Source organism: Anas acuta, chromosome 1 (genome assembly GCF_963932015.1).
Source record: "Anas acuta chromosome 1, bAnaAcu1.1, whole genome shotgun sequence".
NCBI lineage: Eukaryota > Metazoa > Chordata > Aves > Anseriformes > Anatidae > Anas > Anas acuta.
Window position 1 is genome coordinate 51,566,893 of NC_088979.1, and position 25,143 is coordinate 51,592,035.

Here is a 25,143-nt window from a genome sequence, read left to right on the forward strand (position 1 = left end):
GCATTATTTTTAGACTATAAATTATTTACATGGAATTTCTGCTTAGAGCCAGGAATCTTTTATCTTTCCGTCCTTGCTTTAAACCCTATCAACAAAATGACATCTAACTTCACATTTTCCCTAGAGCTTGACAGTCATGAAAGCACAGCCATCTTTAGGCAGATGTTTGCAGTTGAAAAGATGCATTAAAGCATGGACCATTAGCTGAACTGTTGTGTAAGTTGTCAAAGATCCAGGTTGTTTAACAAATTGATATCTATGCAGAAAACAAAAGACTGAGAAGTCCAAGGAATGCTGCAGTAGTTCTTATTGACAGTCTTTGAGATCAACAAGAAGTACTACATAGAGAAGAGTATGAACAGAATGACAATAGGGCATGTTTCAAAATAACTTTAAACTGAATGCAATAGATAATTTATTAAAGTAATATATCCCCTCACTACAACTCCCAAATATGCTGAAGCAGATTTTTTTTCTGCTTAGTCTTATCTACTGCTGTCATATTTAAATAAATTAAAGTGTAACTTAAGCTTTGCAGAGAAACCTTAGAACAGGTAATGTGATGGTTATATTGTGCTGCATGCAATTCACAACTACCCAGGAAGACCTGCATGACTCAAAAAAAAAAAAAAAGTCCAACCTAAATTTGATTATTACAAATGGAAAGCTGAGTAGAAATAATTAAAAAAATGAATGGAGGAGAAGAAAGGGGAACAGAGGGTCTAGAAAAGTGTAAAAGACACAGTGAAAGGTAGATAAAAAGTGTGGCAAAATAATAAAATATCTAAAGAAAAAAATGGGAAATGATAGTAAATATTTAATGGGATATGTAGACAGGAAAAAAAAAAAAAAACATAAAAAAAAAAAACACTTAAAAATGGAGAAAAAAAAGTAAGAAAATTTACCCCCAAGAAAGGAAAAAATTGGGTGCCATTGAAAAAGAGAAACTAGAAGAGAGGTAGGAAAAAACAAAATGAATAGTTAATTCTTTTGTGTGCACATGTCTACAGAGATAAGAAAGTTCCTAACGAAATGCAGACTTTGCATATATACATATACATGTCACTCATGCTCAGTTATTGCATAGAGTTTAAATGTTTAATGTTCTCATGATTTGTCTGATTGAGCTCAAAGATAAATTTGTTCTATCATATGTTTCACCAGATCAAATTATTTTCCTGTCCTACCATTGCTATATTAGTGATGATACTGGAAAACAACTCTTCAAGTATACTTCCAAGTTGCTAAGTGTATGTAAATATATATTTTTAATAAGAACATACCTTTGTATGGAATGGGATGCATTAGGAGCTTTAAAAAATAGCAACATTTGGACAGTAAAACAAATGGAAATTAATTCTTTGCAATTGCAGATTAATGAAGTCATTATCATAGTCATGCAAAGCTCAGCAATATCAACCCAAAGTTATTGCTTATTCTGTTTCCTGGGCCTTAAATTGGAGCGTCTGTCTGGTAAATAATATATGTTAGCTCTGGATTTGCTCTTATCTTTTAATACTGTATAGTTTTTCTTCCTTCTCTTTTTGCTACTAGAATCCATTACTCTAGATAAGGGGACAGATGCATTATTCTGGTTAAACATTCATTAATGCTGACAAAATTCATTAAAAACACTTCAAATTTTACTGCTACTTTCAGTAGGATGAGAATGGGAATCCTTATACTACTGCTACGAAGACTTTGTTTACTATTTTTTTTTAATACAAAAAAAAATATTTTAAAAAATGATAAGTGCGTAACAGTTAGCCTTGTTGTAATTTAGAATCATAGATTATCCTGAACTGGAAGAGACCCATGAGGATTGTTGAATCCAATTCCAGCTCCACACAGGACCACCCAAAAATAAAACAGTACAGCTGACAGCATTGTCCAAACACTTGATCTCTGCCAGGCATGGTGCTGTGACCACTTCCCTGGAGAAAGAAACTGTTCCAATGCTCAACCACACTCTCGGTGAAGAACCTTTTCCTAATATTCAACCTGAACCTCCCTGATGCAGATTCATGCCATTCCCTTGAGTCCTCTTTCTGTTCACCAGGGAGATCAGTGCTTGCACATCTACTCCCCCTCATGAGGATGCTGTAGACTGCCATGAGGTCTCCCCTCTGTCTCCTCTCGTCTAGGCTGGACAGACCAAGTGACTTCAGATACTCCTCAACCATCTTGCCCTGCAGCCCCTTCACCACCTTTGTAGCCCTCCTTTGGACACACTCTAATACACACTCATATATCAGGGCACCTTAAACTGCCTCACCAGCACAGAGCAGAGTGGGACAGTCCCTTCCCTCGACCTGCTAGCAGCAATGCCATGTTTGATGCAACCCAGGATAGAATTAGCCCTTTTGGATGCCAGGGCACACTTCTGACTTATATTCAACTTGCCATCAACCAGGACCCTCGTATCGCTTTATGCGGGGCTACTCTGAAGCCTTTCATCCACCAATTTGTACATATATCCAGCATTGTCCTGTCCCAGATGCAGAATCTGGCACTTGCTCTTGGTAAATGTAATGTGTTTGGTGACTGCCCAGCTCTCTAGTTTGTCAAGATCTCTCTGCAAGGCCTCTCCATGCCATAGAAGGAATAAACACCTCCTCCTAATTTAGTATTATCTACAAACCTACTCAGTTTATGCTCAAGTCTTGCATACTGATCATTTATAAAACTGTAAAAGAGAACTGGCTCTAAAATGGAGCTGTGATGAACCCCACAAGTGACTGGCTGCCATCCTGATGTAACCCTATTTACTATAGCCCTTTGAGCCTGGCCCATCAGCCAATTGTTCACTCATATTATGTACTTGTCAAGATGTATGCTGGACATTTTATCCAGAAGGGTCCTGTGGGAAAAGAAAAAAAAAAAAAAAAAGATATATATATATGTAGTATTGAAAGCTTTGCTGAATTCAAAAAAGATTACATCAGCTGGCTTCCCTTGGTCAACTATGTGGGTAACCTTGTCATAAAAGGAAATTAAATTAGTTAAGCAGAACCTTTCCCTCATGAATCCCTCCTTGCTATGATCAATGACTGCATTTTCTTACAAGTGTTCTTCAGTAACTCCCAGAATAATCTTCTCCATAAGTTTACCAGGCACTGAAGCAATACTGACAGGCCTGTAATTTCCAGGGTCTTCTTTTAGCTCTACTTGAAAATTGGTACAAAGTTTGCCAGCATTCAGTTGACTGGGACCTCTCTGGATTCCCAAGACTACTGAGAAATAATTGAGAGAGGTCTCGTGGTGACATCAGTGAACTCTCTGAGTACCCTGGGGTGAATCCCACCAGGTCCCACAGGCTTATATGTATTGTGGCAGCAAATCCCACAAGAGTTCGGTGTTGGCTGGAAATTTATCATAATGGTCCTCCATCTTTGGGCACTTGGGGGTACCAGAGCCCATCACTGATGTTGAAGACAAAGATGAAGAAGGCATTAAACACCTCTGCTTTGTCTACATCTCTATCTGTGAGATAACCATCCTCAGCAAATAATGGATCAGTGCTATCTATGGTCCTCCCTTTGCTATTAACAGATTAAAATACAACACACCTTTTGGTTGTACCCCACAGACCTAGCCAGTTTCCACTCTAAGTGAGCTTTGGCCACACACATATTCTCCCTACAATGATGAACATCATCTCTGTAGTCCTCTCACATCAGCTGACCTCACTTCTAGTGGCCATATACTTTATTTTTCTGCCTAAGACCTGGAAGAAGTTCCTGCTCAGCCAAGCTGGCTTTCTGCTCTTCTAGCTCCCTGAACACCCTGACATCTTCTCTCTCCATATTCAGGGTTGAAGTGTTGGTGGCAGTTTTCCTCTTATCACCAAAGATTTTAAACTCCACTACTTCATGGTCACTCTGGTCAAGGCAACCAGCCACCAATCACCACTTCACCCACAAAACCTGTTTACAAGCAACAATCTAAGAAGATATCTTTCCTAGTTGGCTCCCTTAGTACCTGTACCAAGAAGTTATCATCAACATCTTTTAGTAATCTCCTGTTTTAGGACAAAGACAGCTAATCTAGAGGCAAAATTAGGCGCAAAATAAACTAGTCCTATTGAACAAAAAGAAACTTCCTACAGGTGTGGGAATGGGAACCGAGCTCAGTTCAACGTTGCAGATCAGTATTAATTCCCTTTTTTTTTTCTTTTTTTTTTTTTTTCCCCCATCCTTTCAAATCCAGACTACTTCTACTGATGTAAATATGTAAATTTCACTGATATCTATGTTTCCTACATAGATACTCCCTACATTACTTTTAAAATTTTAATTTAATTTAATTTAATTTTTCCCCACATGGTCTGCTAAAGCTTCTTTAGGCTGTCTTCTAGCTGTTTTCTCTAGCTGTCTGCCTGCCTTGGTATTTTTCTGGGGTAATTCTTCCTCGGTTAAAAATGATATTGATATTTTATACCCTTCATATTGCTTCAGTCCATCAAAGTTTACCATCTAAAGATGTCTGCTGTGTTGGCTGATATTTTTCTACCTCCCACATTTCTCTGAATGTTTTCTATGGCTTTCATTGATAACAAAGGCATAACTCCTATTAACCTGAGTCAGAAACACTCCATTCCAAATATGTGTGTTAATGACCAATTACGTGTTTAGGGGAAGTTAAGTCACCTATATATTTTTAAAGTTTTTAAATGTAATTTTCCGATTGAAAGTAATTTACTAACTCAACTAGCTTTCAAACAGATGGTCACACTAGACAGCTAATTTCTAGAGCAATCGTCTTAAGGAAGTGCTCTCAGGAACTTTCTGTCTAAAACATCACTCTTGGAAAACTTCAAAAGAAAAAGAAATGACAGCATCATCAGATGTGGAGTAATGTAGTTGTGAATACAATTTATAAAAATCGTTTTGCTGTAGTGAGTATGCAAAACCTATGTGGCTACATTAATTTTATGTGTATTAAAAAATAAAAAATAAGACTTACACAAGTTTTAGTATTTTTTTCTTACAGAATTCCAAGCAAATGTCTGAACATTTCACTATGTAACTGACAAGGGCTGTACACTAGAGGCTATGTATCAGGTATTAATTGTCACTTTGCAAGCAAATGGGATAAAAGTCAGGCTTGCACAAAAATTACACTGTCTTAAAAAAATAAATGATTCCTTGGAAAGCATAAATGAACTGATAATCAGGCAGCTAGGCATTAGTGCGAAGAAATGGATGCCTCAAAACATTTCTGAATACCTGAAGAGAATTTTAATAAGATATAACTAGGTTCAGTAGTTATATCACACTATATATTTTATTCTATAACAGAAAATCAACAACCAAAAGAATGAAATCTGCCAGAGGGATCATCTCAGTCCTAACCATGTCTAGATAAATGTTATAGGTATTCTTGACTGCTTTTCTTATCTATTCTAAATACTTAATTGGAAAGTGAATGAGTTACTTAGTTATACTAGAGCAAGACTATTTACAAGTTACCATTCATTGGAGTTTTTATGACTCTAGAAAAGAGCATATTGGCAAAAAGCCACAAGCATTGATAAACAGTAGGAAAACTGATGTGTCATAACATTAAAATCTGAGTAGAGATAAAAGAAAACTTGCTTTGTTCAACATCTACAGTAACAGAATGTAAATTGTCTTAGAAATCAATATAATTCCATGATTCGTGGTGTTATTATAAGCCAGGTTCATCCTCACTGGTTCTGGAAGTATAAACCTTTTACCTCATTTGACAAGAGTTGTAAGAAGACCTTCAATATATACAAAAATAGGAGCCTTTCCCTCAAACTCAGAGTGGTGTTGCCTCCTGAATAAAGGCACACATGGAAGAAAATTTTCTTTGATAACTTTCTGTGAAGCTTTATATTTCCCATAAAAGAACAGAAGGACTGAAGAAAAAGAGAGAAAAGGCAATACAACAGTAACAGAGAGAAAATTAATGAAGAAAGATTATGGACCAAGTGTTGCCTGAAGGAGATTTGCCACTGTATAGAGAAAATGTCTCCTTTGAATTCTGTTGTGTCCATGGAAAGAAAGCTCTGCATATCCTTAGTAAATGAAGTTCACATAAGGACTGTTTGACTCCACACAGCCCTGAACTTTTTCTAATCCAGTAGGTCAAAAAGGGCAGTACTGATGACAAACATAGTATTCAGTTTCCATGGAGACAATGCATGTACTTGTACATTTCTGAAAAAAAATCAAACAGAAAAAAAATTCAAGCATGTCCTACAAAATCTGAAGTGAAACTTAAGGAGCTGAAGGCCTCAATTAAGGAATTAAAATAAGATCTAGATATTTTCCAAAGTGGTAATAACTACAGACAAACTCTTGTTTTTCATGTAATTAAAGAGGTTATTTCTGACATCTCTTCAGCTGTATCTTTCTCCAGAAGTTGCCCCAGTGAAACCAGAGTTGCCAGAAGCAAGCACATAGCTACAATTCAAAGTTCATCACCTGCTATATCAATTTAAAGTAAAACCAGTGGCACAGGAAATGAATGTGCCAGGCTATGAACTTGAATGCCTCAGCAACCAGCACGTGCCCTTCAGTTGTCATTAAGTTAAAAAGGGTAAGCTGTTGCACAAGAATAGATGAACCCTGGGGGGATGTCACTCCTGTCAAATAAATCAAAGCTTGTCTGGAAGCGTTCTGGTAGATTACTTACAATCAGAGATGAAATCTTTGTTGAGGAAGCAATTATAACATCTTAGACACGTAAGGACAGTCCAGCTGCATCAATTTCAACCAGAAAACCAGGGGATCTGTAGCAGGGAGTCACAGAAAGGATATATCACTGGAAAGAGAAATCATAGAGTGAAAGGCCAACATGGAAGTCAGCTTTTAGAAAGAGAAATTGGATGAATAGGATGGAAACTAATACTTAGGAATGTTAGAGATACAGCTCTGAGTCCAGTATGGAAGAAGTGGACTCTGAAGTCATGTATATTGATCTAGGCTATTGTAAGGAAGAGCAGTGCTGAATTTGTGAAATAGAGTAGGCATGAATCCAAATATAAGCAAGAAAATAAGCAGTTCAGTGAACTGAAAATTCAGCACTTCGGTTGATACTGTAAAGAGAATTGCACAAGGAATAGGATCATTGCAAGTGCAAGGTGTGCTCAGTTAGCAGAGCTTAATGACGGTTCCTTTCATACTGTGGAGAAAAAAAAAACACACACATATACACACACAAAACAAACAACAACAAAAAATAACACAAGGGAAAAAGAAAAGTTAAAAGGGCAACATTTATGGTTTCAGAATAAGTTTCAGAGCTCTTCTTTTGATCAAGTTGTTTAAGGACCAATAAAGGAAATTTTGCATATATAAAGTATTGCTAGCACTAGTTCAAATATAAGAAATTTGAATAGTTATACTGCAAAAAGAAGGGATCGAGGCATCAGTATCACCCATTTGTATTCAACATAAACAATAACTAAAGAGACTTCACGTATCAAAAACTAAAAAAACATATATTCTGATGTTTTATCCTTTTTTAAAAAAAAAAAAATCTGGATGTTGAAACAGCTGTAGAGAAAGTGAAAACAAGTCTTTTGTTTTGGCTAAGGATTTGAATAAAAAAAAAAAGTACAAATACATTCTAATCTAAGGAGAAGGTGGCATTTTCACAAATTGATCACACTGTCTGGAACCAACAGTGGAATTCACCTCTAGATTCAGATATCTGCAAGTAAGCATCTACACTGCAGGTTTTGACGTACTCAGTGAAAAAGCTTTTTACGATACAATGGGCAGGATTCAATTTCCTGAACATATATACCTACTGATGTTCCAAATGCCTTCTGTAAGTGGTATCTACATGAAGCTTGCACACCTTGCAAATCCAGAACATAGAGGAGATTCTTGTCCTGTAGTGGCAGATGGAATCTGCATAAGATATAGCATATAAGAGGGCAACAGATAGTTAAGTCTTAAGTTCAGGGTTTGAACTGAAGGTGAGTTGAATGTGTCCCGAGAATTCAATTAACTTTACTGCATGCCATCTTGTGCCATCTGAAATGCCTGGCCTCTACCTACCAAAACAGAAGTTCATGTCTGCTGAGTGAGAACGTATTGGTTATTTTAGGGCATCCCAAGGCATCTAAAAAACTCAGATACTTTCTCTTTTCATAGTAACTTCCATTGTAAAAGCACACAGAGCAAAAACTAACAATAAATAAATAACCAACTAGATTATTAAAGTTTGTCTTAAAAGTGACTTCTATGTTAAACTTCCATTTCCTATGAAATATTCTTAAACATACCCTTAATTATATAATCTGGATAATGCTGAACATTGAAACATAATCCTAATACCCACTCACTACTCTGTTAGAATAAAACAAAACAAAACAAAACAAAACAAAACAAAAAAACAGTATATAGGTAATTTTATTGATATCTGTAGAAAAACGTCTCTTTACATTTTGAAAAAGTGAGTTTCTAAATTCTTTACAGACCCTGCTTCTGCTTTTATATGATCAAATACTGCATTAGAATAAAATATTGAACTAAGTGCAATTTACAGTCAATCCAGCCTTTGTATAAAAAAAGGATAGATTCAGACTCAAAGGCAAAATACTTCCATTATTCCACTTCCAATTTTCAGTTGAAAGTGAAGCACAGATCTAGAGATTACAAAACTCAAATGTACATAACCAAAATTAAAATTGACTAGTTTATTTTCATTGTCATAAATAAGTGAATCACAAATTGCACTAACATTGAAAGAAAAAAAAAAAAAGGAAAAAAGAATAAGCCTTCTGAAATTTAATTTTAATAATATAAAGTACTTATTATACTGATTTATTGTTAGATTTTATGAGTTTTTTATTTTTTTAATGGTTGTTTAGGAAAACAGATTAACTTAATCTTGTTTAGCTGTTTCAAAATAAATACTTAAAGCACACCTAAAGCTTAGATGTTTAAAGTCGTAAAATTTACAATTTAAATTTTCTAAGAAATTTCTAGAAAATTTGGAGCTTTTCTAAAATGCTCCAAATGAAAATACGGTGTCATGTTAACTTATACCTGTCAATATGAGTAATTTAGTTCTCAATTTACCCAAGCTTCCTAGCTGTAAAAGTTTAACTGCTGTCTCATATAGTATATATAATTTCTAAATGTAAAAAAAATAAATGAAAAAAATAAAAAATACCACTTTTGTATGTTCTAAAAAACTGCACATAATCAGAGTAAAACCAGTAGAAATAAGTAATTTACTTAACAGAACATTCAGTACTCAAGAAATACTGAGTTTTTGTTCTGACTTTGAGTCAGTCTTGTCTATGGTTATGGCTACTTAATTGCCTATAGGGAATATTTTTGCATCACAAACATGTTATTAATATGGTATCACTGACCTTGTTTTCTAAGGCTATGTCCAAATACGGGTACATAGTGTCTCAGTTTCATACATTAGGAAAACGTGCTGGGATTGTAACCTGAAAATAAATTATTCTTCTCATGTCCCAACCTCTGATTTGATGGCAGTACTTGATATGAAAGAGCTCTATTATGCCCTCAAATATCCTGGTTTGCAGATGGGGAGGGAAGAGGATAAGTATGAAGGAGGCTGGAAATGGGTGTGCCATGAAATTCAATTCCTTTGCTACATACATGCTCAGACAATGAAGCATCAGTTCTGCTGCCCACACATAGGCTTGTGCATGCCTCAGGCACCTGCACGTGGCTGGCAAATATAACATAGAACCTACAAGTGTCATATAGAATCAACATCTGGAAGCCAGGCAGGATACACTTTGCCATTTCAAATGACACTAAATCAATACCTGTGGTGAAGTGAATTGAGCCCCTTGGCAGCACAACAATAGTGTCTAGGGAACCAGCTGATCAAATGTCAACGTCTGGTTTTACAGTGACACAAATAGCTCTGTTGATTGGATCTTCATTGACTATAATGTTAGTTTAGACTCCTAGCTTAGAGATAAACTTATGCTTGTAGGCTAGATCTGAATCCTTGCATACATGAATTACCTCATGTCGATGACAGAATAACATTGTTCTAGCCTGGAAGAAGTATTGGCTTCAGATGGTCAGTCTCCATCTTTTTTTTCCTATGGTATAGCACAGTAACGGCTTCCTTTGAAAACAGAGTTTTAGAAATTCTCAGTGACACGCAAAGTCTTGTAGATTAAATTGAGCATCTTGAGAAAAATTCTCATTCCTGACATGGGTATGTGAGTAGTTTTATGACAAGGAACTGGGAGATGCAGATAAATACGTTCATATCATTCTTCATCTCACTTCACCTAGGGAACAGAGAATCACTGTGTAATAGTTTGCAGCTACGGGTTTTAGTTTTTTGTTAGTTTGTTTGTTATTTAAAGTCACAGTGACCTAAAAAATAATTTATCCAACCACTACTCCCAAACAGAACCAAAGAGCTTTGTGATGCTCCAACTACTGGTTGCTGAAATTGCAGAAACGTCAGTGTAAGATAATATCTGCAAAGAGATGTTCTTTGTTTGTGATCTTTGTTTTGCTGGAATATCTTTTCCTTGCACTTCAGTTTTCTTCTAGTGTTCGCTCACTATCCAAGAACCTTTATTAAAAGTTATTCTAAAAGCCCAGGCAGAGGGGATCAGCAGTAGATCTATCTGAACTATAAGTCTGTGTTACTATTATTTTATTTCCAAAATCTCTTAACAGCCTCTTTTTTTTTTTTTTTTTCTTCTGAAAGATTTTTATTATACTTAATTTAAAATATAAACCAACTTTTTATTTTTTCTTTCTTTTTATTTTTTTTTTTCCCCAAGAAAGTAGACCACAGTCCTTTACAAATTGAAGTTAACATCGGCAGAACCTCTGGAAATTGTTTAACAGTTCTCTTTTCTGGCAATTGCAAAGTTCAGTGATTGCTTTGCCTATAATTACCATAATATATAAAATTTTCAAGGTCTGTTTTTTCCACTTTTTGTTTCAAGTAATCTTTTGAAAACTAATCAGATATTTTTTCTACTCTTACCTTACTTCATGGTTTACCATATCTGTCTGTACTCATCTCTGTTGAGGCTGCACCTCTAATACTGTGTTCAGTTTTGGGCCCATCACTACAAAAAGGACAGATGTTGGAGCATGTCCAAAGAAGGGCAAGGTAAAGGGTCTGGAGAAGAAGTCTTATGAGGAGTGGCTGAGGGAGCTGGGGCTGATTAGCCTAGAGAAAAGGATGGTCAGGGGAAACCTTACTGTGCTCTACAATTACTTTAGAGGCTATAGTGAGGTGGGGTTTAGGCTCTTCTCCCAAACATCGAGCGTTAAGACAAGAGGGAATGGCCTTAAATTGTGCCAGAGGAGGTTCAGGTTGTATATTTAGAAAAATTTCTTCACTTCAAGGGTTGTGAAGTATTGGAACAGGTTGCTCAAGGAAGTAGTTGAATCACTGGAGGTCTTCAAAAAAAATGTGTAGATGTAGAGCTTAGTGACATGGTTTGATAGTGGACTTGGCAGTGCGAGATTAAAGTTTGATCTAGATGATCTTAGAGGTCTTTTACAACCTGAATGATTCTATGACTCTATGATATTTTGAAATTGTTCACCTATTTTCTTTATAGATTACCATGCAGAAAAGTACATCTCTCAAAGCCCACTGTTGTCAAATTCTAGCCTTCTAATCTCCGGTAATACAATTTTATCACATATTTATAATTTCACTTTATGAAATGCATGAGCTTGCACTTAATAGACAGATGGACCAGAATGAGTGGCTTTTACAACTACTGCCCTCTCATCTTTTCCTTGCAAGTCTGCAAAATACATAAGAATTCTGACCTGAAAATCATTGGAAAATAGAAGCAGAAAAAAGTAACAAGAATACACTGATACAAATATTTAAACTTGCAGAAATAATTTAAAGTGGCTAGAGCTGTGTTTGACTTGGTGGCATTTAAAACATATAAAGACATAAATCTCAGAAAACAGCTATGGAAAACCCAAGGAGCAAGCAACTAAACAGAACACCTCAAGTATAAAAGATTCAATTTCAACAGATCAAAAAAATCAAAAAGCACAATAAGGATGACACACACAGTTGCCGTTGGGAGCTCATTTTATTTGGCTACAAGGGAACAGGGAATTCACCAAAGCCAACATTTCCACAGATAATTGCATATGAGGACAAACACAGTCACTGAGGTCTACCTCATGTCTACCTGAAGTTTAATTTTGCTAAAGCTGTCAAGTTCAAACATTTCATAAAAATAATAAATAAAAAGTAAATCTGCTTTTTGAAAAGCTAAGGAATAAGGTAAATGAAATGAAGGAAAATCCAGGTTTATGGTGTCCTACACCTTTTGAAATAATTTTTTTTTTTTGGTAATTTGTCATTTCTTTGGTATACCAACTTGTAAGAAATGACTGAGTCCCAAATAGGATTGCAATTAAATTGAAGTTTACAATTTATTAAATGAATAGAGGCAAACAAACAGTGCTGGGTGCGCTGGGCGTCTCTGCTCCACCAAGACGTTTTATGCTCCTAGGCTAACACATATTCATCACCACTTTTGGAAAAGGCAGGGTTATTATAATTAGTTTCCCAGGACCTGAACCATCCCATGGACACATGCGTATCAGTCTCTGGTGGTCTCTCTGGGGGTCGCTCGTACTGAAGGCTTGTAGTCTTCCTCCCAGGCTTTGTTCTTCAGTTGTTCTTCAGCTTCCCCCCCTCTCCGTATTTATTACTCTCTTGGCCAGATGTCAGAAAGTTGTGTCCCGTGCAATAGTCAGAAGTTATCTCAAAAAACTCCCCCCTGTTCTCTTATCTCCCAGACCCGATTCTCAAGGTTTACCCTTCAAACCCTCTATCAACATGAACTGCTAGACCATTCTTTTGCAAGATACAAGAGCTATATACACTAACCATTCTGTTTCTCTTGGACTTGTGGTTATACAAGGGTATATAAGACAGAAGGTCACTTTTAATCATGAGGCCCTAGCATTGTTCCATATTGACACGAATCAGATGAACATATTTCACAAACTGATCGGTTTTAATGCAGAAAGTGCAATGATCTTTGTAATTACAATTCTTTTCCTTGAACATGCTATTTTTTTTTTTTGTTCTACTTCAGCTATTTAAAAAGGAAACAATTTTCTGGGAAAAGAAAGAAAAACATTTCTAAGGAATTCCTTTTTCTGTCACAGCTATCAAGTTACTTGCCAAATACAAATAGGAAGAACAGTTTCATGTTCCTTTTTTGTCATACATAAATGTCAAAATCTTCTAATTATATATCAATTAATCAAATTGAGCTTACAATTAACAACTAGGAAAAGAGAACCCAAGAACAATAGAAGTAGTACTTACAGGTTAAATTCTCTAGACATGTTGTTGTTTGAGCTGGGACTTTTATCATTAACCAAATATGAACTTCTTTTTCCCCTCTTTTTATCATTTTAGTAATGATCAGGTTTACCTATTTTTAACATTTATTGACAGTGTTGTGTATACTTATAGAATCATAGAGTCATAGCATATCCCAAATTGGAAGGTACACACAAGGAGCATTCATTGAGCCTAACTCCTGGGTCCCCAAAGGACAACCCAAAAAATAAGACCATGTGTCTGAGAACATTGTCCAAGCAATTCTTGAATGCTGGCAGGCTTGGTGCTGTAACCACTTCCCTGGGGAGCCCATTCCAGTTCCTGATCACCCTTTTGGTGAAGAACCCTTTCCTGATATCCAGCCTGAACCTCCCCCATCCCATGCCATTCCCTCAGTCCTGTCACTGTCCCCAGAGAGCAAAGCTCAGCGCCTGACCCTCCATTCCCCTCATGAGGGAGCTGCAGCCCCTCTCAGTCTTCTCTTTTTTGGGCTGAAAAAACCCAGTGACTTCAGCCACTCCACATACATCTTCCATATAATTTCTTAATCATATAGTTTCAGCTTGTACTACATAAAATACAATGAGGATCATGAATTATTAAAATCAATGATTCTCAATAGTCTATACAAACAATATTTTTCTGTTTATTTTTGATTATGAAATTACCAGAAAAGAGTTAAATTTCTTGTGCTATACAACAGATTTAGTGGAAATAGTCCTGATGATTTCACTAGGATCTAGATCAGTGCCACTGGGAATACATGAACATGTGTATTGTGTTTATGTAATATATATCTCAAACTCAATAGGAAGTTTTGTTGAGCATTATACCATCTGTCAGCTCTTATTTATCCATCCAAGTATTACAGGGAAATTACTGTCTTCCATGTCATGACTATGGGGAATTTCTAGTTGTAAAATAAGTAGGATTTTTTAAAGTAAATTTAAACAGAACATCATAGTGCTTTATTTTAAATTACAGTGATTTAATAAACATCCCTTGGTGATCCAGCACAAAATATACATCTGAAAGTTTCCCTTCACGTTTACTTTGATGCAATATGAAAACAAAAGTAAACATCATACTTGATTGTAGCCACCGTCACTGTACAGCAGTGTCCCACCCACACATTTTTATGGCATGCTTATGTGAAAAAGTTTGCCCCAGAAAATAAATATCAGTGAGAGCTTTATTTTGGCTGCTGATTGAGATCACTGCAAACATTACAATGACCTCTTCCATGCAGTGTGCTTTTTAAAAGTAATTTCTTGTTCCTGTCTCCAGCAGCCATGCTCTTCCCTCCTGCATTTTTGCTTCAGTGATTATTTCTTTATATGCTCTAGATAACGCATTGAGCCTAGACCTTTCCTCTTCTTTCTCTTTCTCTTCTCAGAAACATTTCTGCTGTAATACTTTTTCTTCTTCCCCTTTGCAACTAATTCATGCTGTCTATTTTTAATTCCAGCTGCCAAGAAGCAAGTGAGGGATAAATGTGGTCCAGGTGCCAAAGGATGAAGAAGAGCATTTGCAAGATAGCATCAGCAGTGTGCCCTTTAAGTTGGTTGTCATTCCTCCAAGCATTCACAGAAACCCCCAAAGCCATTTTTCTCACTTTCCCAGCTCCTGGCTAGCAGTGAAGAAACTGCACTGTGCTGTTAAGTGAAGGGTCCATTCAGCTGTGGTTGTCTATGGCCAAGCCACCCTGACCACACCTGATCCCACCTAAATCTCTGCAAGTTAAGCAGGGCTGGGTCCAGTTAGTACTTGGAAGGATGACCTCCTGGGAATACTGGGTGCTGTAGGGCAGTTTTGTTTTGGCGGCCATCTTGGTCATAGTGACCATGAAGCGGTTGAGTTGAAAATTTTTTGTGACAGGGAGAGAAACTGCCACCAAAACTTCAACCCTGGATGTGGGGAAAGCAGGCTGCAGAGGGAACTAGTTATTGCGGTCCCCTGGGAAACTGATTTTGAAGGCATCAGCGTCCATCGATGCTGGTCAGTCTTTAAGCATTGCTTCCTAAAAGCACAGTATCAGGCAATTCCAAAGATCGTGAAGGGCCTAGAAGGGAAGAGGTATGACGAGTGGTGGCTAAGGTCTTGGTCTGTTCATCCTGGAAAAGAGGAAGCTGAAGGGAGACCTCCTTGTGGTCTACAGCTTCCTCAAGAGGCGTAGTGGAGGGGCAGGTGCTGATCTGTTCTCTTAAGTGACCAGCAATAAGCACCATGGGAACGGTGTCAAGCGGCGAAAGGAGAAGTTCAGGTTGGATATCAGGAAAAGGTTCTTCACTGAAAGGGTGGTCGCATACTGGAAAAGGCTCCACAGGGAAGTAGTCACAGCACCAAGCTTGTTGGGGTTTAAGAAGTTTGGACTGTACACTTAGTCATATGGTGTGAATTTTTGGGTAGACCTGTGTGGTGCCAGGAGTTGGACTCAATGATTCTTGTGGGCCCCTTCCAATTTGGGATATTCTATGATTCTATAATAATTGCCTTTGACTGACATACTTTCATTCTTTATACTTTGTCTGATAGTGGGATTTGTGGCACACAGATCAAACACACCTTGAAGAAAGTTTCAACTTTATTAGGGCACACAGAGAAATCATACCATAAAACTCGATATGGTTATCCTGGATCAGATCAAAGGTCTGTGAAGTCCAATATCCCATCTCTAACATTGGCTAGAACAGATGACCAAAGAAGAGAGAGAAAAAAGGAAAATATATTCATTTAATGCTCATTTTACTACAGTGTGGTTTCTGCATTTTCAATAACCATTAATTTACATTAACAGGTTGAGTCTCCAATTCATAAAGGGATCTGGAGATTTTGGTTGACTACAAATTGAATGAGTCAGAAGTGTGCCCTGGCAGGCAAAAGGGCTAACTCTATCCTGAGCTGCATCAAGCATAGCATTGCTGCTAGCATGTTGAGGGAAGGGACTGTCCCACTCTGCTCTGCACTGGTGCAGCCTTGAGTACTGTGGGCAGTTTTAGGTGCCCTGATATAAGAAAGGCATAAAAGTATTACAGTATGTCCAAAGGAGGGCTACAAAGGTGGTGAAGGGGCTGCAAGGCAAGACAGTTGAGGAGCATCTGAAGTCACTTGGTTTGTTCAACCTAGAGAAGAAGAGGCTTAGGGAAGACTTCATGGCAGTCTACAGCTTCCTCATGAGGGGGAGTGGATGTGCAAGCACTGATCTCCCTGGTGAACAGAAAGAGGACTCAAGGGAATGGCATGAATCTGCATCAGGGAGGTTCGGGTTGATTAGGAAAAGGTCCTTCACCAAGAGGGTGGTCAGGCACTCGAACAGGCTCCCCAGGGAAAAGGATCACAGCATGAAGTCTTCCAGTGTTCAAGAAGTGTTTGGGCAATGCTCTCAGCAATATGGTTTTATTTTTGAGTGGTCCTGTGTGGAGCTGGAGTTGGACTCTATGATCCTTGTGTGTCCCTTCCAACTTGAGATATTATATGATTTTTAAAAACAATATTTTAATTTTTTAATAGGAGTGACCAGAACTGTACATAGAACTAAATATTTTTGTGACTTATGAATTTTGATATGCTGAAGTGTTCTCTAGGGCTTCCTGTATTGTTTCATGATTCTTTCCTAATAATTTCTAGCATATGTTTTCTCTTTTTGATTGATCTACTATTTTGATGGAACAGGTTGTCATAAGCCTAATATTCTAAACTGGTGAAAAAAAAATCAAAACCTATTGTCGTCTTAGATATTAAGGATATTAAGCTGGAATTCTTTTTTTTTTTTTTTTAACCATATGAACCATTTTTTATTTGTCCCCATTAAATGACACCACCCATTCTCTCAGCAAATCACTTGTAAGATACTTGCACAGATGATCATAGTTGAACCTTGACCTTATTAATCTGAGTAACTTTGTAACATAAAATATCCTTCAGACTTCACTGCCAGTTTCTTTTTCAAGGCATGGATTAATGAAGACATTGAAAATCATAATTTTAATTTAGGTTGGTTGTAAAGGTCCTTCTGAGGTCACTTCCTTCATCAGCCTCCTGAAAGCATGTTTAGGTTCAGTGTAACATCCAGTGGAGTCTTGAACTCCTTCAAGGATGGAGACACCCCCCTCACTACAACCTACTTTAAGGTAGTTGTAGAAAGCAATAAATAGATATATATATATAATAAGTATATTGCATAATATATTTACTATGTATAATAATACCATATATAATATAGTATTAATAATAATATAATACATATCATAGAATCATAGAATGGCTTGGGTTGGAAGGGACCTTAAAGATAATCAGGTTCCAACCCCTCTGCCATGGGCAGGGATTCCACCCACTAGATCAGGCTGCCCAGGGCCTCCAACACCTGGCTGTGAACTCCTGCAGGAACAGGGCATTCACAGCTTCTCTGGGCAACCGGTTCCAGTGCCTCAACACCTTCTGAGTGAAGAACTTCATCCTAACATCTAAAATACGCCTACCCTCTTTTAGATTAAAATCATTCCCACTTGTCCTATTACTATCTCACTGAGCAAAAGTTTGGTTTCCATCTTTTTTATCAGCCCCCTTTAAGTATTGAAAAGCTGCAATAAGGTCACACTCTTCTCTTCTTCTTCTCTTGTTTAGGCTAAACAGCCCAACAGCTTTTCTTCACAGGAGATTTGTTAATATATATTATACAGCTATCCACTCATTTAGCTGTGTTTTGTAGCTTCTGTTGGCTGAAGAAAAATCAGGATTACTGGCTTCAAATTCTAAGATACTGCAGAGTGTTTTCTTCTTCTTCTTTTCTTCTCTCTCTCTTTTTATTTATTTATTTATTTTTAAACACAGATATCGTATTTGCTATTCCCAGTCCTCAGATACAAAGGCTATAGTAAGTAACAGATAATGAGATAACATTATTGTTGTTGGTTCAACCATAATATCTTTGAAATCTTTTAGATCTCTTAGGTAAATACCATCTTGTGTTGGCAGTTTATTATTACGCCTTAAAAGTATCTTTTTTTTCCCACCAATTACAAAACCAATTTTGATATGTAGCTGAGATGTAGGTATATACAGATCAATACATCCTATTGTTTTTAATACACCTTCCTATATAATGTAAATACAAACTATTGCTATACGCAAAGTACAGTTTCAGCTGTGTAATTGTAAATGTGCCTTTTTCAAAACTGTTTAGAAATCTTCTTTAACACAGTCGCACAATTTAGTGAATGCAATTTAAACAGTAGATGGTGAGATATTTCAATACTAACATAATAATGGATTTTGTAGAGATTCACATTTACCATTTACTGTAGTAAAAAAATACTGCAGTCCAGAAATAGACTACTTCAATATGCCCAGAGAAAGTGTGTTTGTATAAAAGGTGTGAAACAGATTTTTTTTCCTTTATTTTTTAAGATGTTGCCTGATGTAACTTTAGCTTATGGTTTTCTATTGATTTTTACAGCAATATTCTTCAGTAATAATGCTTTATATTATATCAAGACTAACGATCTATATTAAATGAACACATCATAAACATATCAAATATGGAAAAGAACAACTAATAGCTTATAAAGAAACGGGTTTAAGCTGAATTCTAGAGAAACAAGATATAATTCTATTTTTGCTCTCCACATGATAATCACTATCTAATATAAAGCAGTTGGTTTTTACATGACCAGAAGAGAGTGTCTGTTGTTGACACTTTAAGGACTGTGAGAATGAAAAACAAACAAAAAAAAAACAACAACAAAAAAAAGTGACAGAAACCCTACTGGTGAACAGTACAGTAGATCATTGTATTCAGTATAATATTTTGTTTCTCATTCTAATACTCAGGAGTTTTCTGCAATGGAAAGATTTATAATAACTCTAATCTATTATTTTTATTTAAATAGCCAAATGAGAACAAAGGAAACATATCAAAATGGTATTTAGATGTTCCTTGGAGAAATATATGACTCTATAAAGCTTGACTAAGATCAGTTTGGTATAATTTGGTTGTTTAATGGCCTACCAACATTAGTTTACTTTATTATTATTATTATTATTATTATTATTAGCTTTATTACTGACAGTATAAAAGGGAGAAGAAGTAAAACTTAGACTTACTTTCTAGCCCTTTGTGCCTGTATGGGAGTTCAGACACATAATGTAAACCTTACATTTCTGATGTGTAAACATCTCTCATGTGTTCTATAAGGTCTATCAGTATTGACCTTACGTATCAGTAAGGTTAAAACGGAAGATGTATGAGGAAAAAAAGTGGAATGGGTTGGAGTAATTGGCCAGCATTTTATTTGCATACAATAAGCAATAATATAGCCTTTACCATTAAATAAATTAACATTTCAAATGAGAGAATCGTGGTTAGTTTTAACTCATTTAAACAGTAGATTCGGAAATGACTGCTGTACAACCCCTCCCTTCAGTATGCTAATTGGTAAAGTGCAGTAGTCATACTTGTTCTAGCTAATAAATATTTGTGAATACATGTGAAGAATAAGCTTCAGCTACATAAATTGAAAGTACCCCTAATAGTTATACTTGATCATTACAACACCATTTGGAGAAACATGGATTTAAAGCTTTAAGGTTAAAAAAAATAAAAACAAAATAAACAAACGAAAAAATGAGCCAAAGTATTACAAATGCTGGAGGACATCTTTAATCACTTAACTTTTGGATTTAGGATAGAAATGGGCAATGAGTTTCATACAATCATCCTGTGCTAACAATATACTCTGAATGAAAAGGGCACTTTGTGGTTTGTGAAGTAAAGTGCTTTAACAGTACCCAGCTAAAAGCTTTGGGTTAAAAAATTAGAGTAGGAAAGAAATGCTGGGACCCTTGAATATGTCTTTGTTCAGAGACAGGACTGAAGATGAGCAAGAATGTTGATTGACTTAGAGGGTTTCAAGCTAAGCAAGTATTTTTTTCTGGTGTTGAAAATATGGAAGAGTAATCTTATGGGGCTATCTTCTTGGCTATGCTATGGACTCTCATTTTAACTTCAGTAAGATGATTATAATACATATACATGCAGTAAGAAACTGAATTAATTCAGTGTGACAGACTTAATTCTATTTGACTTTGCAACTGTAACATTTATAAATTTTAACTTTTAAATAAGGTTATATACAACAGTAGCTATGCAAAAGCAGGTAAAATATCTGACTGCTAACTCCAGAGAAGTGCTCAGTAGTAAAATACTAATTTATAACTGTGAAATATTTATTAAAATTTGCAATGAATTATAGAATCATAGAATTATTTAGATTGGAAAAGATGTCTAAGATCATCTGGCCCAACCTTTAACCTAGCACAGGTAAGCTCATTGCATCCCTAAGCAAGCCTCATATCCCTTAGCTCTACATCTACACATTTTTGAAGAACTCCAGGGACGGTGACTCAACTGCTTCCCTGAGCAGCCTGTTCCAATACTTCTCAACCCCTTCAGTAATGTTTTTTTTTTTTTCTAATAGCCAACATAAACTTCCCCTGGTGCAACTTGAGGTCAATTAAAACAAAGCTCATAGGTAGGAATGTCATAATCTATGTAATAATGCAAATGTTGTTCTGTACTTTTAAGCTCAGTCAAAAAAAAAAAAAAACAACAAAAAAAAAGGAAAGTTGCTGGAAATTAGAAGTGAATACTTATACCTAATGTAAGATATTGTAAGATACAAATTTTAAGCAGTAATCAACTGATCAACAAGTTGCCAAAACGCATATAAGATCTCAGGCAAAGTCATGATGAATATGTATCTTTTTTTATTTTTATTTTTTTTTAATTCACCCCCCCCATCATTTCAGCTTAATGTTAACATCAGTGAGAAATCTACTTTAGTGCCAATTATAATAATAAATCTTTGTGGTTCATTCTGGGTATAAGTTACCTGAATTTTTAACATTTACAGAATTAATAACTTATATGATTAAGAGATAAGCTTTAGGATGCAATAGAAGCTATAATCCTATTTATCCTGTATGTAAACTTTTCAGTCAAAATACAGAATTCATATTACCTAAAGTGAAGAGAAAAGAAAATGGAATTTTAGGCATAAGAAACTGTTGCTAAGTATTTACAGCATACAGAGCCAGTCTTGAAAGAAATAACCAATTGGCAAGAGTGATGCATCATTCTCCTAGTGTATTCCTGAGAAGTGTGGAAATTTGCTACAAAAAAGAAAGTTAAGAAGTATTAATTCCTGTATCAAGAATAGCCTAAAAATGTCTTTGTTTATGTATGTTGCCACAACAGGTTTACTGTTCTCTGCAAATGTATTAGAAAACACAAGCTTCACTTGAAAGTGTTGACAGAAATTATACGGAGACCCAGACTGTTTTATATATATATATATATATATTTTATTTTTTTTTTTTTTGGAAATGAGAAAAAACTGTTTCCAAAATGAACTTTTTTTTTTTTTTTTTTTTTTTTCCCATACTTAGTGTGAAGCAGTTCTTATTCTATATAAAGCCAAAGCCAGTTCTTGGAGGCCATCATAGTGGAATAAAAAGGCTGACAAATTCAGTATATTTTACACTGTAGAATATGGTGCATACTGATAAGGGTGCCCTTGGCAAGTGTATATTGTGTCTCAGATATTAGACTACTGGAATCCCATCCTCATTCCATCCACAGATTCATTTTGTTTTAATTTGGTCTCATCTCACTAATAAAAAGTTATTGTTTTAATGGGCTGAGCCTATCCATTACAAGTATAAAATGTATTACAGAGTAGTAAGTGGATTTAAAGTATAATTAACTTTAAATGGATTTGATATTTAAGACAACTTTAAATTCAGATTACATTTGACAAATAGCATGACTAGCTGCCATTGATTTTAGCAGTGGAAAGCATCCTGTTTTCAAGGTTTTTTTACTCCTTAATTTTGAGCTAATATCACACTAGACTGTAGAACTCTATTTCATCTCCTTGCTCAGTGAAACCCTTGGAGTTGCATCAGAACTGAATATGATGCAAATAATTTAATGGAAACAGGTTTACGTGCTAACAAAGTCACAGTATCATAATAATCATGTGACAGAGACATCATTGTCTACGAATGAATACGCAGCACTGCATACAGTAAACACAAACTAAAGTGCAGTAAGCTGTAGTAAAGCACATTTGGTTAAAATGTTCTCCCCAGGGATTTCAATCAATCAGCTGTAATCTCAAAATAAGTTCTTTTCCAAACAACATGACTGTCTCTGTGTGTACAAAATGTTTTCTGAAGTGATGATTGAGGATGGTTCCTCAATGGATGGATTGATGCAGGATGGTTCCTGTAATTGACTCATTGTTCAGCCTGTGTCACAGAATTATGCTAATCATGCATGATAGGCACATCTGCATATCCAGTGCACAACACTTCTTGGTACTTCATTCTTTCATTTGACATATGGCACTGAATATATTTCTGTGCTGGCACTATTAGAACTGTTCAAGTAACAGGCCAGCAAAGTACTGCATAAAGGCCAATTGTTGAATTTATTTGTTTTTTTATGCAAAAAAAAAAAAATAAATAAAAAAAACTATATATATATATATATATATATTATTTGGAATAAAACAATGACCAGAAGACACTGCTGAAATGATAATATATTTGTTTGGGTTTAGGTCCAGAATGGTCTTTTGGGAATGCTGTTTTATATCAGTCTGTCCCTCTACTGACTTCGGACAATTTTTCTCAGAAAAGGAAGTTATATAAGTAATAGCTCGATGTGCTTCAAGAATTCTTAGTTACCATAACAGTATCTAGGGAATTAATTTGGGGGACTATAAATCCAAAAATTTTTAGCTTCTGAAGTTGATGCTGGGTTGAGCTGACTCCAGATAGCCTCAGAATTTATCAGAACATAAACATACCATGTATCCATTTATTCCCTCAGCCCTGAGAAGTGGAGTGTGTCATGCTTGCTTTTTTGTTCCCCTTCATATCATTCTCTACATCAAGGCACTGTAGAGTCCAGGCTATATACACTACTGGAGAATAAAATGTAGTAAAGAAGGACAGGGTGAAGTCCTACCGACTGTTTTGTTTCTCTGAGTCATTGAGGGAAATAGTCCACAGTATTTGTAAGTGGCCTGGATTATTCATAGTATCTTCCTTTGAATGTCGTTTGGAAATTCTGGTCTTTATTGCTTAAGGAATGAATATAATTCAATGAACTGGTCACATTTGTTCAGGATAGACTTAGTTCAGATATAAGTGGGTAGAGCAGTAAAACTTTATGGCTGGGTCTAGGGCAGGTCATATTTGAACAGCAGAGCAGCAAGTGCTTACAAACTATAAGGCCCTCACCCCCTATTTTTGACAGTAAGCAGTTTTTGATCCATTCTTGTCTTGAATTTCTGAGCAAGAGTAAAGTAGGATTCTTCTCCACTAACTTTATCAACTCATTTTGTGACATTGAATCTTATATTTTAAGTTGAGGACTTAAACTTAGTTGTTACGTACTCTGCTTTGGAATAATATGTGTGTAATCTTTCGCTTCCATTGGTCCACACAGATCCAAGTGTGGCTATGTTGTTCAACACTTAGGCAATTGGAGCTTGAAATCCAATATTATTATTATTAATAATTGTTCATGAAGAATAAATGCATGTTAGGCAATGATGATAGAGGAAACATATTTTCATCAGTTATTTCACTAATTTAGTGAAATTATCCCTCAGCTGCACTTGAAATGCTCTGTTAGCATTCCAGCTCACTTCAATATCTGATTTATCAGCTACCACTTTTTGACCACAACCTAAAAATTCCTTATCAGATTTTTTTTCCTTTCTTTCTGTTGCATGCCCTTCCCCTCTTTTCCTCCCCAAGTCCCTCCCAAAATGTTTCTATTGGGATTTCAAATCTTGTGTCTGGGTATCTGTTCTGGATCCTATTTACTAATTCTTAGTTTGCTGTGATATTTTAACTTTTGAAAAAAAAAAAAAAAGTGAACACAAATCATTTAATTTGTTAATTTTCTAGTCTTTTTGTGAGATTTGGATTAAGCAACTTTTAGTCATAAAAACTTTGTGAATTAATTACAGCAATTTAACTTTATAAAGATAAATTGAGAAGTACTGACCAATGAAGTACCAGAAATTCAGTTTACCTGCTCTCTTCTGAAGGATATCAATATATTAACATATATTTAGACTTTAAAAGCTGGATTACTTTAAACATATATACATACACAGTACACCTGTTTAGCCTTGCTATCACTCAGAAAATGTAATTTCTGCAAAACCAGTTCATTTCTTGTAACTATCTCACTTTCGTGTGCACTCTGTTTTCCTTTCCAAAACAATAAGAAAGGCAAGGCCTCTTCTCCTCTCTAGTTGTTAATTGGTTTGTGGTTGTGGTCAACTGTAATCAATAAACAAATTTGTTTAAGTCTCTTTTTTGCCCTTTCACGTACAGGCTCCCTGCTATCCCTCACCTGAAATCAATGATACATATTTCATTGACTGAATTTAAAAGGGAAAAGATCTAGCTGCCTATTAACAAAATGTAGCGTATCCAAACAAGAAGGGGGTGAATGAATTGTTTAAAGTGACACTATCCAAAAAAAAAAACTTTGTTTTTCTGTAAGATTTTTAAAAGAAAAAAAAAATTGTCATAGTTTTATATTTTGTGTCTACATAGTGTCTATATTTTAAATTCAAATTGAAATTATTTTTTCTATACTGCTAAATTAAGAAATAACATTTCTGAGGCAAAAATTATTTTACTGCTCTTACCAAAAATACGATTTGAGCTCACTGAAGTTTGCTAAGTTTTTCGCATTGTCTTTAATGGTCTCAG

The 25,143-nt window shown here is 35.7% G+C and overlaps 1 protein-coding gene and 1 pseudogene across 3 annotated transcripts in view; both read left to right on the forward strand.

Annotated features, from left to right (window-relative positions):
• GPC5 (glypican 5) overlaps nt 1-25,143 on the forward strand; it is a 730,379-nt gene that overhangs the window by 288,889 nt on the left and 416,347 nt on the right. The window lies entirely within an intron of this gene.
• Nucleotides 15,029-15,149, forward strand: LOC137850352 (5S ribosomal RNA; annotated as a pseudogene).